The following is an 11,236-nucleotide window of genomic DNA, read 5'->3' as shown; positions in this document are numbered from 1 at the left end:
TGAGTTGCAATGAAAAATTAATGCTTAGAAACACGATGATGAAGACGAGAAGAATATTCAAGCGTTTGCAAGTTTAATTTTTATTTAACCTTGATGATTGTTTACATTTTGAATAAAGGTTGATTGATGGAATTTAAAAAAGAAATAAATCTAAGAAAATTGGTCCTTAAAGTGAACATGTGGTAGGTGATGTGAAAAGACACATCAAACATTACATGGCGTTGAGTCTAACTTCTATATTTTACGCTGAGACTCATTTGATAGACGTGAAGACAAACTTAACTATTTCATAAAATTCAAGAATGAAATTGATCGATGATTACAAATTCAAGGACGAACTAACTTATTCACTCATTTGATTACTCGGTGTCTCTTGCTATCATGAAATGTGTTATGTTGAAGAGCAAGTCTTATTTGAACACAACTCCAAATCAAAATTATTTGAACAAACAAAAGATAAAAAATTTAAAAACAAAAAAAGTTAAACAATGCGATTAAATTATTTTTCTCTTAGTAAATTTTTTCATTTGTATGAAACATAATTTTAATTTGTGGTTGCTCCCAAGTAAGTATTTTTCATTGAGAAATGATATTTGTACAACCATTTTTGACAATTTTCTTTTTCATAATCATTATGTTTTGAGATGTGTTATTTGAACAATCATTTGATTGACAACTAATTTGACAATCATATATTTACAAAGAAAATATAGGTATTGACACGAAAACCAAAAAAATAGAGATAAAGTAAAAATATAATGTAAGTATGAGAAAAAAAGCTGTCACAAAAATTATCATAACATGGTTGTACAAATATCGTTTCTCTTATATTTTTACTTTTTTTTCTCTATTGTTTTGGTTTTTAAACCAATACATCTTTTTCATTGTTGAATGGCCGGGGGTGTGTTTATGAATTGAGGCTGCTGTCATGGAGTGGTTGCCGAGTGGTTGAGGCACAGTTGGAATAACTAGTGAGATTTTTTATTTTGGAGGGATGCAGTTTGTTGCAAGTCATGATGAATTTTGTAGTGATTGATGGATGATTCAGTTTGATGGGTTTCAAAGGCTATTCATGTCTCCTACCGTAAACGGCACCGATGTTTTTAGTCTTAAATAAGTTTGATGAATGTTGTAGATATTAGTGATTCGGTTTGATACACTAAAAAAAAAAAAATCAGTTTGATGCTTTATTTTTATTTTTAAAGAAGCTAATTTAACAACACCATCATCATATATTACAACAGGCTGCAAAGGTGTTGAGTGCCACATTGGGCAAACATATGAGCACTACGGTTAGCTTTTCTCGACGTAAAACAAATCGAACTCTTTCAATTTTAACTATGAAGCAAAGGGTGGCTTTTCTCAACGTAAAAAATTACCATGATGGTCTGGTAAGATACCTCTAGAAGCCGAAGAACCACTAGCATCTCCAGGAGATCCATCAAGAATCATTCTTAGCACTCTAGGGAACGGTTTTTAACCAAAACGCATGAGAGGTAGAAATGTTATTTGTTCTCAAATAAGAGTTCATCGAGTTATGGATCTTCTCCTCCTAATTTATTAAATGTTATTTCTGATAAACCAAACAAATTCACATATAATCAAATGTATTTACTTAAGTTTAATTATTTTATTAAAATTGATACCAAAGTTAAAGTGAATTTCCGTAATTTTGTAAATAAAAATGTTTTTTGACATAAAAAGTTGATCTCAGTTCTCATACATCATATATTATTCAATTTTTGTTTTTATATTAATTTATTTTCTCTTTTAATCAAATCAACATTTAAACTGAGTGTTTATATCCGTTATAACATGCTTCTTTAAGATATCGACTTTTAATGTGTACACAAACATAATTAATTGTTTTTCTTTTTAGTCTTGTATACTTAGGAATTATGGAAACAAGGGCTTTTAATGTATGATAGAGGTCTACGTGATCAGTGTGTACTTTTGCTGCATAAATGTTTTCTGCGAAAGTATAGACTCTCCTCTTTATGAGATAGGAAAGAAGGTTCTGTGTACATGTGTGAGTGTGGATAAGGTGGATTCAAACATTTCCAGTGGGCGCAAGAGCTAAACATTTAAGATGTTCACAATGTAAGAAATTTGCATTTAAGAATAATAAGTGAAAATCCATAATATTAGAGGGTGCAACGTGCAAGTACTCACCCCGACCAATAGGTGGGTCCACCCCTCATCTAAGAGTACATTAAAGGTTGAGTAGTTTTACATACAAGAAGAAAAAAATTGAGCATTATAATACGACGACTTTGGTAAACGCATGAGGAAAAATAGTGAGAACGCAGTTTTTCTATATTATTACTAGCAGTACCATAGTGTAAGGTAGATTTTCAATAATTTCTCTTTAAATATTTGTAGTAAAGATCCACACCTATTTTTCTTTGGTTGGTTACCAACGATTTTTGTTGTTAACTTGTCATAAAAGCTAATAAACACAAACTCCATCGGTCCTTTTAGTTATTCTCCTTTTATCTTATATGAGATTTAATTTGTATATATCGATAATGTAAACCTTTTTATAGAGATATCTGTACATGTATTTACAAAGATATTTTAATAACTAATCTAAGCTTTAACTTTCTCTCTAAGCATGTTATTTTCATTTTTCGACATTGTTAGTTCAGATAAAAAGTTCTTCATTGTAAGTAACCTTTTGGTTTTCAAGAGAATGGACCATGGTAATTGATCATAAAAGGGAAAAAAACGGGTTAATAGCAACGTTATGCATGTATCATGTATGTGATATGACGAAAGGATAGAAACTCCAGCACACCACTATGACGTAATCACGATTTCTAGCCCTGACGTAAGTAAAGTACACAAACGTGTACTATAATTGAAATCTAAGTCAAACCATAGAACTTCGTAGAAGCTTCATGTACATAAATAAATTTTTTTTTTTTTGAATAAATGTACATAAATAAATTAACAAATGTTACTCTCTCCCAGGAAAACCTTTTTTGTCTCAATTTATAAGTCATTTTACATTATCAATGAAACATTAATTGTTTAAAATGTTGAATATTATGACATATGTTAAGATTTTATTAATGGAAATTATGTATTAAAAATTGTGTTAGTTTATTACTTTTTTTTTTGAAGGATGTGTTAGTTTATTACTTAAAATGTTGAATATTAATTTTTTCAATAATTTTTTTTTAATGCACGTTCTTTGTGGTTTTATGCTTCATCCTACCATAGGTCTTATCAGTAACTAATCTGTAAAAATCAGCTTGGGATATCCATGCAACTTCAAACTTGAACATGTGGTTACGCCATTATGAGGAGCCCCTCCAAATAAAAGCATAAGAGGATGATGATCAAATTGCACCTGTGGAATAACTAACAAATCCCTCGTGGTATTTTAGATGCTATGCTAGATTATATAAAACCCTATCAAGCTTTTTTAAGACATTATAATGGTTAATCCATTTGAGACTTCTTCACGTAAACTTAGTTCCTATAGTGTGGACTTCCATTAGAATACACTCATTAATCCAATTAGATAATTCAACGCACTTGGAGATGTAAAATTGAGCTCCCCCTTTCTTTTTCTTAGGCAATGGGTATATCAATTTTACTTCATTCTGTGTAAGTCTTCTTCTGAGATCGTGCAAGCCACAATAGTCAGATTTTCTGAATTTCTTTGTTCATTGTCTATTTCTCATCATTATAACGTCCGCAGTGACTATATCCAAAGAGGTTACTTGACACATCTTATAAAAAGCATAGCATGATAACAAAGTTGTTTGATTAGGGTGCATTCGAACTAATTTCAAGGTCTTGACATTTTTCTCTTTTAATGACCATTTCTTCAATTTATTACATATCTAGACTAAAACATAAAAAAAAACTCACCTATAAATATTGTAAAATGACTCATAAAAGACCCTTAAATTCTATTTTGATAGGGTGTCATCATTTGGAGGTAAGCAAATGGGGTTGTCCATAGCTTAACGAAGGCGGCCACATTGTCAGCTAGTTTCCATATTTCGGTGGATATAAAAAATTGTATTAAACACATTTTAAGTAATGAAATGCTAGAATAATTTTCACCTAAAAAAAAAACTTTAGCTTATTTCTTAAAAACAAATTTCCTTTCACTCTCATGAAAGGTTAAAAATTAATGAAAAGTTAGGAGTAATTAAATATTAAAAAATGTAAATTTCTCTCTACTATCACGAAATGTTAAAAAATATTCCTTACTATTATGTGACCTCTTTATTAGTTGTGCTAAAGGGTACATAAAGATATATTTAATAATGATAATAATTTTGAAAAAGGATTTTTATAACTCTATAAAAGCTAATAATTACTTAATTATTTATAGGAAAGAATGAACTCTATACAATATACACTATAAAGAGATCAAATAATATTTTATGTTTTTTGTTTTGTTTCGGCATCGTTCTATATTTTACATGCAAAGTGGAAAAATATGTCTGCAACTGTCAAATTTATTTATGCCATGAGTTTAATTCTTTTCGTTGGGATGCATTATTGTAAGACATTTTTTCATTTCGTACGCCACCATTTATCATGTTTAGGTAATTTTATTTGGGTTTTTCTAAACTGTGCAATGTTGCACAGTTTAAGCCTTAATTAATGCATATTTTTTTCTCTCATTTATTACCTTTTCTCTGTCATATTAATTAGCATTTTCTGAAAATTGATGATAGAGATAAACTTCATTTTCTTCCCAAAAAAAAAAAAAGAAAGAAAGAAACTCGTTGATATAAAACGGGGAAGATGGTGAATCAGTACTTTAATATTCTTTCTTCAATAAAAAATAAAATTTTGATAAGAATAAATCTTGTTGGTGGTGGTGATTCATGAAGGTTCTCCCAAAAAGCGTGACATAACAATCCAATTCGGAACCGACGCCGGTAATACTTCATCGTTTGCAAAGGCTTTGCAAGGATTTCCGGGAAGAAATTTCGGCGTCTCCCACACGTTTCAGCCGCGTGTTAGAACTTTCATTTCGATCATTTGTCGAAGTTGCGGAGGAGGCGCACGACTGTTTCTGTTATGGGACAGAGACGCGAGGACTCTCGTAGGAGATCCAAATCGGTATGATGAAGATCGTGGTAAGGGATGGTGAATAATTGGAATTGTTTCCTGATCAGATGGAGATTGATATGTGGAGGTTTTGTTTATGGTATTCAACCTTGGTGAAGCTTGCAAGGTTAATAAGAGAGAGAAAAAAAAATGTGCATTAATTAAGGCTTAAAGTGTGCAACATTGCATAGATTAGAAAAATTCATTTTATTTTAGGAAAATGTTAACTTGCACAAGATAAGGATCTAAAAATAGAATTAAAAAATAAATGTTGCATTGAAAAGATAAATTTTTAAAATTTTAAGATTATGAATGCACAATTTCTAAAATTAAATTTTTACATTTAGTTTTTTATCTTGTGCCCTTAGGGCACAAGTTAACAAGACCCTTTATTTTATTATCTTTAAAATTTATACAGGGTTAAAATTCTGTGGAACTGATGAAGATTGTCGAAGAAGTGGAAGCAACCAACACTGGGTTTATAAATGCATTAATTCTAAATGTCAATATGTTCCCTCAAAAAAAAAGAATGTCAATATGTTCATCGCTGATTCTCTGAGTACCACATCTGGAAGAGTGCAATAACATACCGAAGAATTATTATGATTTTATATGAGTTGGACTTCGTCTCTTTGTAATAAAAAAGAATTTATATGAGTTGATATTTACTAATTATACTGGAATATATTTTTATTTCTTTTCCTTATTTCACGAACCATGGCTTTATGGTTTTATTCTTTAAAATGATTATAATTAAGGAAGTCAATAAAATTAGGGAAATGCTAACCGGTGCCCCCGGGGCACTGGTTAAGGTTACTAAAAAGGGAAATAATATAGTAATTATTGCATTGAAAAATGTGTAATTAATCCATAAATAAGCCAACAAAGTTTCCTTTTATGGTAAGAATTTCCTTTTTTTGTATGCTTAACCAGTGCTCCGGGGACACCGGTTAGCAAGACCCATAAAATTATTACTACCTTCGTTTCTAATTATAAGATTCTTTTAAGAATTCTTTTTGTCGTTTTTATTTGACCCCTTTGCTATGTTCAACTAGATTAATTATTTCTTTACCTACATACCCCTATTTATTATACATTTTTTTTCTTGAATCAACAACAAATAGTTTTTTTTTTTGAGAGGAAACAACAAATAGTATGTTGAAAACACAAACTAGGATAAATTTATTTAGACTTAACCATGTGATTAAGTTAAAACCCGGTTAAGCATGAATTTATATGAAAGACATGTAGTTTAAATTCTACTAATAGATTTACTTACTTTATAGTCGAACTCATAATCAATTACCATGATCCATTCTCTTGAAAACCAAAAGGTTACAATGAAGAACTTTTTATTTGAATTCATTATAACAATGTCGGAAAAATGAAGTTAACATGCTTAGAGAGAAATTTAAACTTAGATTAGTTTTTTTTTTGAGAAAAAAACTTAGATTAGTTATTAAAAAAAATATGTCTATAAATATATGTATATATATAGTGTGATTTGATTGAATACACCTATAAAAAAAAAGTTATACATTATCGATATACAATTTAAAATTTAAATCTCATATATGGCAAGAGGAGCATAACTAAAAGGACCGATGGAGTTTGTGTTTATTAGCTTTTATGACAAGTTAACAACAAAAATCGTTGGTAACCAACCAAAGAAAAAATAGGTGTGAATCTTTACTAGTAGTGTTATTTGAACAACCAAATGAGACAACTTATGTGACAACTTCTTTTTTCTCTCTTTTCATTGGTTAAAATCAATGGAGAGAGAAAAAGGAAGAGAGAAAATAAAAATATAATGTGAGTATGAAATATAAAGTTGTCAAAAAATTGTCTGAAAGTGGTTGTACAAATATCATTTCTCCGTATTGATCATAAAAGGGAAACGGGTTAATAGCAACGTTATGCATGTATCATGTATGTGATATGACGAAAGGATAGAAACTCCAGCCCACTATGACGTAATCACGATTTCTAGCTTCTATGACGTAAGTACACAAACGTGTAATATAATTGAAATCTAAGTCAAATCATAGAAGTATAGAACTTCATAGACGCTTCATGTACATAAAAACATTATTTTTTTTTTTGAATAAATGTACATAAATAAATTAGGGTTAAATATGTTTTTGGTCCCTATAAATTTATCAACTTTTCATTTTAGTCCCTCTAAAATTTTCCTTCAATTTTTAGTCCCTATAAAATTTTCAATCACTACTTTTGGTCCCTATTTTAAAGTAAACTCATATGTAGAATTCATATTTTTGAATAAATTTTTTCAGAAAAATTCATAATATTATAAGAATCTCTCCAAAAAAATTTTAGAATTTTTTAACAATACATGAATTTAATATGAATTTTTATATTTTTTATGGTTAAAAATTCATATTAAATTTATGTTTTGTTAAAAAATTCTATTTTTTTTTGTGAAATATTTTTACAATATTCTACACATTTCTGCACAATTTCATTAAAAAATACAAAAATTAACTTTAAAATAGGGACCAAAAGTAGTGATTGAAAATTTTATAGGGACTAAAAGTTGAAGGAAAATTTTAGAGGGACTAAAACGAAAAGTTGCTATATTTATAGGGACCAAAAACATATTTAACCCAATAAATTAACAAATGTTACTCTCTCCTAAGAAAACTTGTTTTGTTTCAATTTATAAGTTATTTTACATTATCAATGAAACATTAATTGTTTAAAATGTTGATATTATGACGTATGTTAAGAATTTTACTAATCCGTAAAAATCAGCTTGGGATATCCATGCATCTTCAAACTTGAACATGTGGTTACACCATTATGAGGAACCCCTCCAAATAAAAGCATAAGAGGATGACGATCAAATTGCACCCGCGGAATAACTAACAAATCCCTCGTGGTACTTTAGGGATCACGATTCACTGCTGTCAAGCAAATCATGCAGTCACGCAGTCAAGTTAATGTGAACCGCCGGATTTAATTAACGGTTTAGATTTAGTTTTTTAATTTTTTTAATCTAAACCCCACACACAGGAAATTCAGAACCCAGTAAAACCCAATCTTCCCTTTCCTTTCAATCCATCTTCATTTTCCTCCGACGAGTTCTCGTCCTCGTCTCTCATCTGTCAATCAGATATGGCAGTTTTCATCCATTTCCGTCCTAGTTGTGAATCTTTTTATGCCAAAGAAAAAGAACATATCATGAAAACAGATTGGATTTTTAAGCTTTTTGACATGAAGAGGTGGAAAACATTTCTAAGAGAAATCGATTGATTTGGATCTTACAACTTATTTTTGATATTTCAAAGTTGTAAAGAGAAAAAAATAATAAGAAGGGAGGGATAATAACAGCCACAAGAGGAGCTTAATGCATGAAGGAGATAAGGAATGAATTGAAATCAATGGAAAAGGACAGAACTTAATGGATAAAAGACAAAATCAATTGACTGGATTTAGAAATCGTGGAAATTGTTTAATTGACGAGACCGCATGGAAGAAGAAAGGAAGAGTATGGTTAATTACCTGTGTTTGGAGCTGAGATTAAAAAATTAAAAAATCTAAATCTGAACCGTTAATTAAATCCGGTGGCTCATGTTAACCTGACTGCATGACTGCATGATTTGCTTGACAGCAGTGAATCACGATCCGTATTTTAGATGCTATGCTAGATTATATAAAACCCTATAAAGCTTTTTGAAGACATTATAATGGTTAATCCATTTGGGACTTCTTCATGTAAACTTAGTTCCTACAGTGTGGACTTCCATTAGAATACACTCATTAATCTAATTAGATAATTCAACGCACTTGGAGATGTAAAATTGAGCTCCCCCTTTCTTTTCTCAGGCAATGGGTCCATCAATTCTGTGTAAGTCTTCTTCAGAGATCGTGCAACCCACAATAGACAACTTTTTTTAAATTTCTTTGTTCATTGTCTATTTCTCATCACTATAACGTTCGTAGTGACTATACCTAAAGAGGTTACTTGACACATCTTGTAAAAAGCATACCATGACAACAAAGTTGTTTGATTAGGGTGCATTCAAACTAATTTCAAGGTCTTGACATTTTTCTCTTTTAATGACTATTTCTTCAATTTATTACATATCTAGACTAAAACATAAAAAAAAAAGTCACCTAAAATATTGTAAAATGACTCATAAAAGACCCTTAAATTCTATTTTGACAGGGTGTCATGATTTGGAGGTAAGCAAATAGGGTTGTCCATAACTTAACAAAGACGGCCACACTGTCAGCTAGTTTACATATTTCGGTGGATATAAAATATTGTATTAAACACATTTTAAGTGATGAAATGCTACAATAATTTTTACTTAAAAAACAAAAAAACTTTAGCTTGGTTCTTTAAGACAAATTTCCTTTCACTCTCATGAAAGGTTAAAAATTAATGAAAAGTTAGGAGTAATTAAATATTAAAAAATGTAAATTTCTCTCTACTATCACAAAATGTTGAAAAAAAATTCCTTACTATTATGTGACCTCTTTATTAGTTGTGCTAAAGGGACAAACAGTACATAAAGATTTAATAATGATAATAATTTTGAAAAAGGATTTTTATAACTCTATAAAAGCTAATAATTACTTAATTATTTACAGGAAAGAATGAACTGTATACAATAATATACACTATAAAGAGATCAAATAGTAGTAATATTTTATGTTTTTTGTTTTGTTTCGGCATCGTTCTATATTTTACATGCAAAGTGGAAAAATATGTCTGCAACTATCAAATTTATTTATGCCATGAGTTTAATTCTTTTCGTTGGGATGGAATTTCATCGTAAGACATTTTTTCATCGTTTTTCAATTTTTTTTCTTTACTTCTTAGTTCGTACGCCACCATTTATCATGTTTAGGTAATGTCATTTTATTATCTTTAAAATTTATACAGTTGAAATATTCTGTGAAACTGATGATGAATGTCGAAGACGTGGAAGCAACCAATACTATGTTCATAAATGCCTTGATCACGTGTGTCAATATGTTCGTCGCTAAGTCTCTGGAAGAATTTCCCTAAAAAAAAACATACTGAAGAATTACTATGATTTAAAAATAAATGTGTCATTACCTCTTTTCTTAACAAACAAAAATGGATTATTTATAATAACAATAATATAAAGTACTTAGTAGTACAAGGTAATAGGTATGCCAAGAAGAGTTGGACTTCGTCTCTCTTTATAATAAAAAAAGAATTTATATGAGTTGATATTTATTAATTATACTAGAATCTATTTTTATTTCTTTTCCTAATTTCATGAACCATGACTTTATGATTTGACAGATACTACCCACACCCCAAATAATCCAAGTTACACCCCAAAGTTACGTAGTGTATGTAAATTCAGTTTACGTAGTTTATGTAAATTCAGTTTACATGAGTTAAGTAAACTGAGTTTACATACACTACGCAAACTGAGTTTACATACACTATGTAAACTGAATTTACATAAGTAAATTAAGACTGAGTTTTTAGTTCATGTAAACTGAGTTTACATAGTTTATGTAAACTGAGTTTACATACACCAAGTAAACTGAGTTTAGGTGTATGTTATTCATTTTTAGAATATGTACGTAAACTAAATTCACGTGAGACCTATATGTAAACTTAAATGTTACCCTTCTACGTAAACTTAAATCAAACAAATCAATGTTGATAGACAAAAGTGAAATTAACTACAACTATAAACATCCATGGTAAAATTAACAACATCGAATAAATCATAGAGCAAACGATAAATAAAAACTCGAAGAAATTTATGAAATTCACTTACTTGTATTAATCGAGTACGTATCAATGGAAGAGAAGTTGATTCAATTGATGATTTTAGTAGGTATTGATTGTATATCCATGGTGGTTTGTGGGTGAAAAAGGGTGAGGGTTCAGAATGATAATAAAAGAAGGGTTTTTAGAAATTTAGATGAAGAGGGCAATTTTGTTATTATTGTAAAAAATTTAATAAATTTGGGTATAACTATGATTATATGGGGTGAAACTAGAAAGATTCTTATGATTTTATCCTTTAAAATGGTTATAAGGAAGCCAAGAGAACTAACATATATTATTTTCTCTTAATTTTGGAGATATCACCTTCACCTTGGTAGCATATCCCGCCTTATTATTAATCCCACCACC

General features: G+C 29.6%; 4 long non-coding RNA genes across 4 annotated transcripts; 3 read left to right on the top strand and 1 right to left on the bottom strand.

The window, feature by feature from the left end:
- The first annotated feature begins 2,121 nt into the window (after positions 1–2,121).
- On the top strand, positions 2,122–3,723 carry LOC146956688 (uncharacterized). Its single transcript, XR_015020595.1, has 2 exons — positions 2,122–2,346; positions 3,226–3,723. It is a non-coding gene; the product is annotated as an uncharacterized LOC146956688 (long non-coding RNA).
- Positions 3,724–4,262: 539 nt separating this feature from the next.
- Positions 4,263–5,788, top strand: LOC146956687 (uncharacterized). The gene is made up of 2 exons (XR_015020591.1): positions 4,263–4,526; positions 5,501–5,788. It is a non-coding gene; the product is annotated as an uncharacterized LOC146956687 (long non-coding RNA).
- A 2,251-nt stretch (positions 5,789–8,039) lies between these two features.
- Positions 8,040–9,357, bottom strand: LOC146956686 (uncharacterized). Its single transcript, XR_015020594.1, has 2 exons — positions 8,605–9,357; positions 8,040–8,254 (listed from the first exon to the last, which is right to left on the bottom strand). It is a non-coding gene; the product is annotated as an uncharacterized LOC146956686 (long non-coding RNA).
- Positions 9,358–9,697: 340 nt separating this feature from the next.
- Positions 9,698–10,353, top strand: LOC146956685 (uncharacterized). Its single transcript, XR_015020588.1, has 2 exons — positions 9,698–9,883; positions 9,995–10,353. It is a non-coding gene; the product is annotated as an uncharacterized LOC146956685 (long non-coding RNA).
- The last annotated feature ends 883 nt before the right edge of the window (positions 10,354–11,236 follow it).

Source organism: Medicago sativa, chromosome 1 (genome assembly GCF_051527215.1).
Source record: "Medicago sativa cultivar Bolivia chromosome 1, Bolivia_mono, whole genome shotgun sequence".
Classification (NCBI taxonomy): Eukaryota; Viridiplantae; Streptophyta; class Magnoliopsida; order Fabales; family Fabaceae; genus Medicago; species Medicago sativa.
The sequence above is the reverse complement of the archived record's forward strand: the minus strand, read 5'-3'. Positions and strand labels throughout refer to the sequence as shown.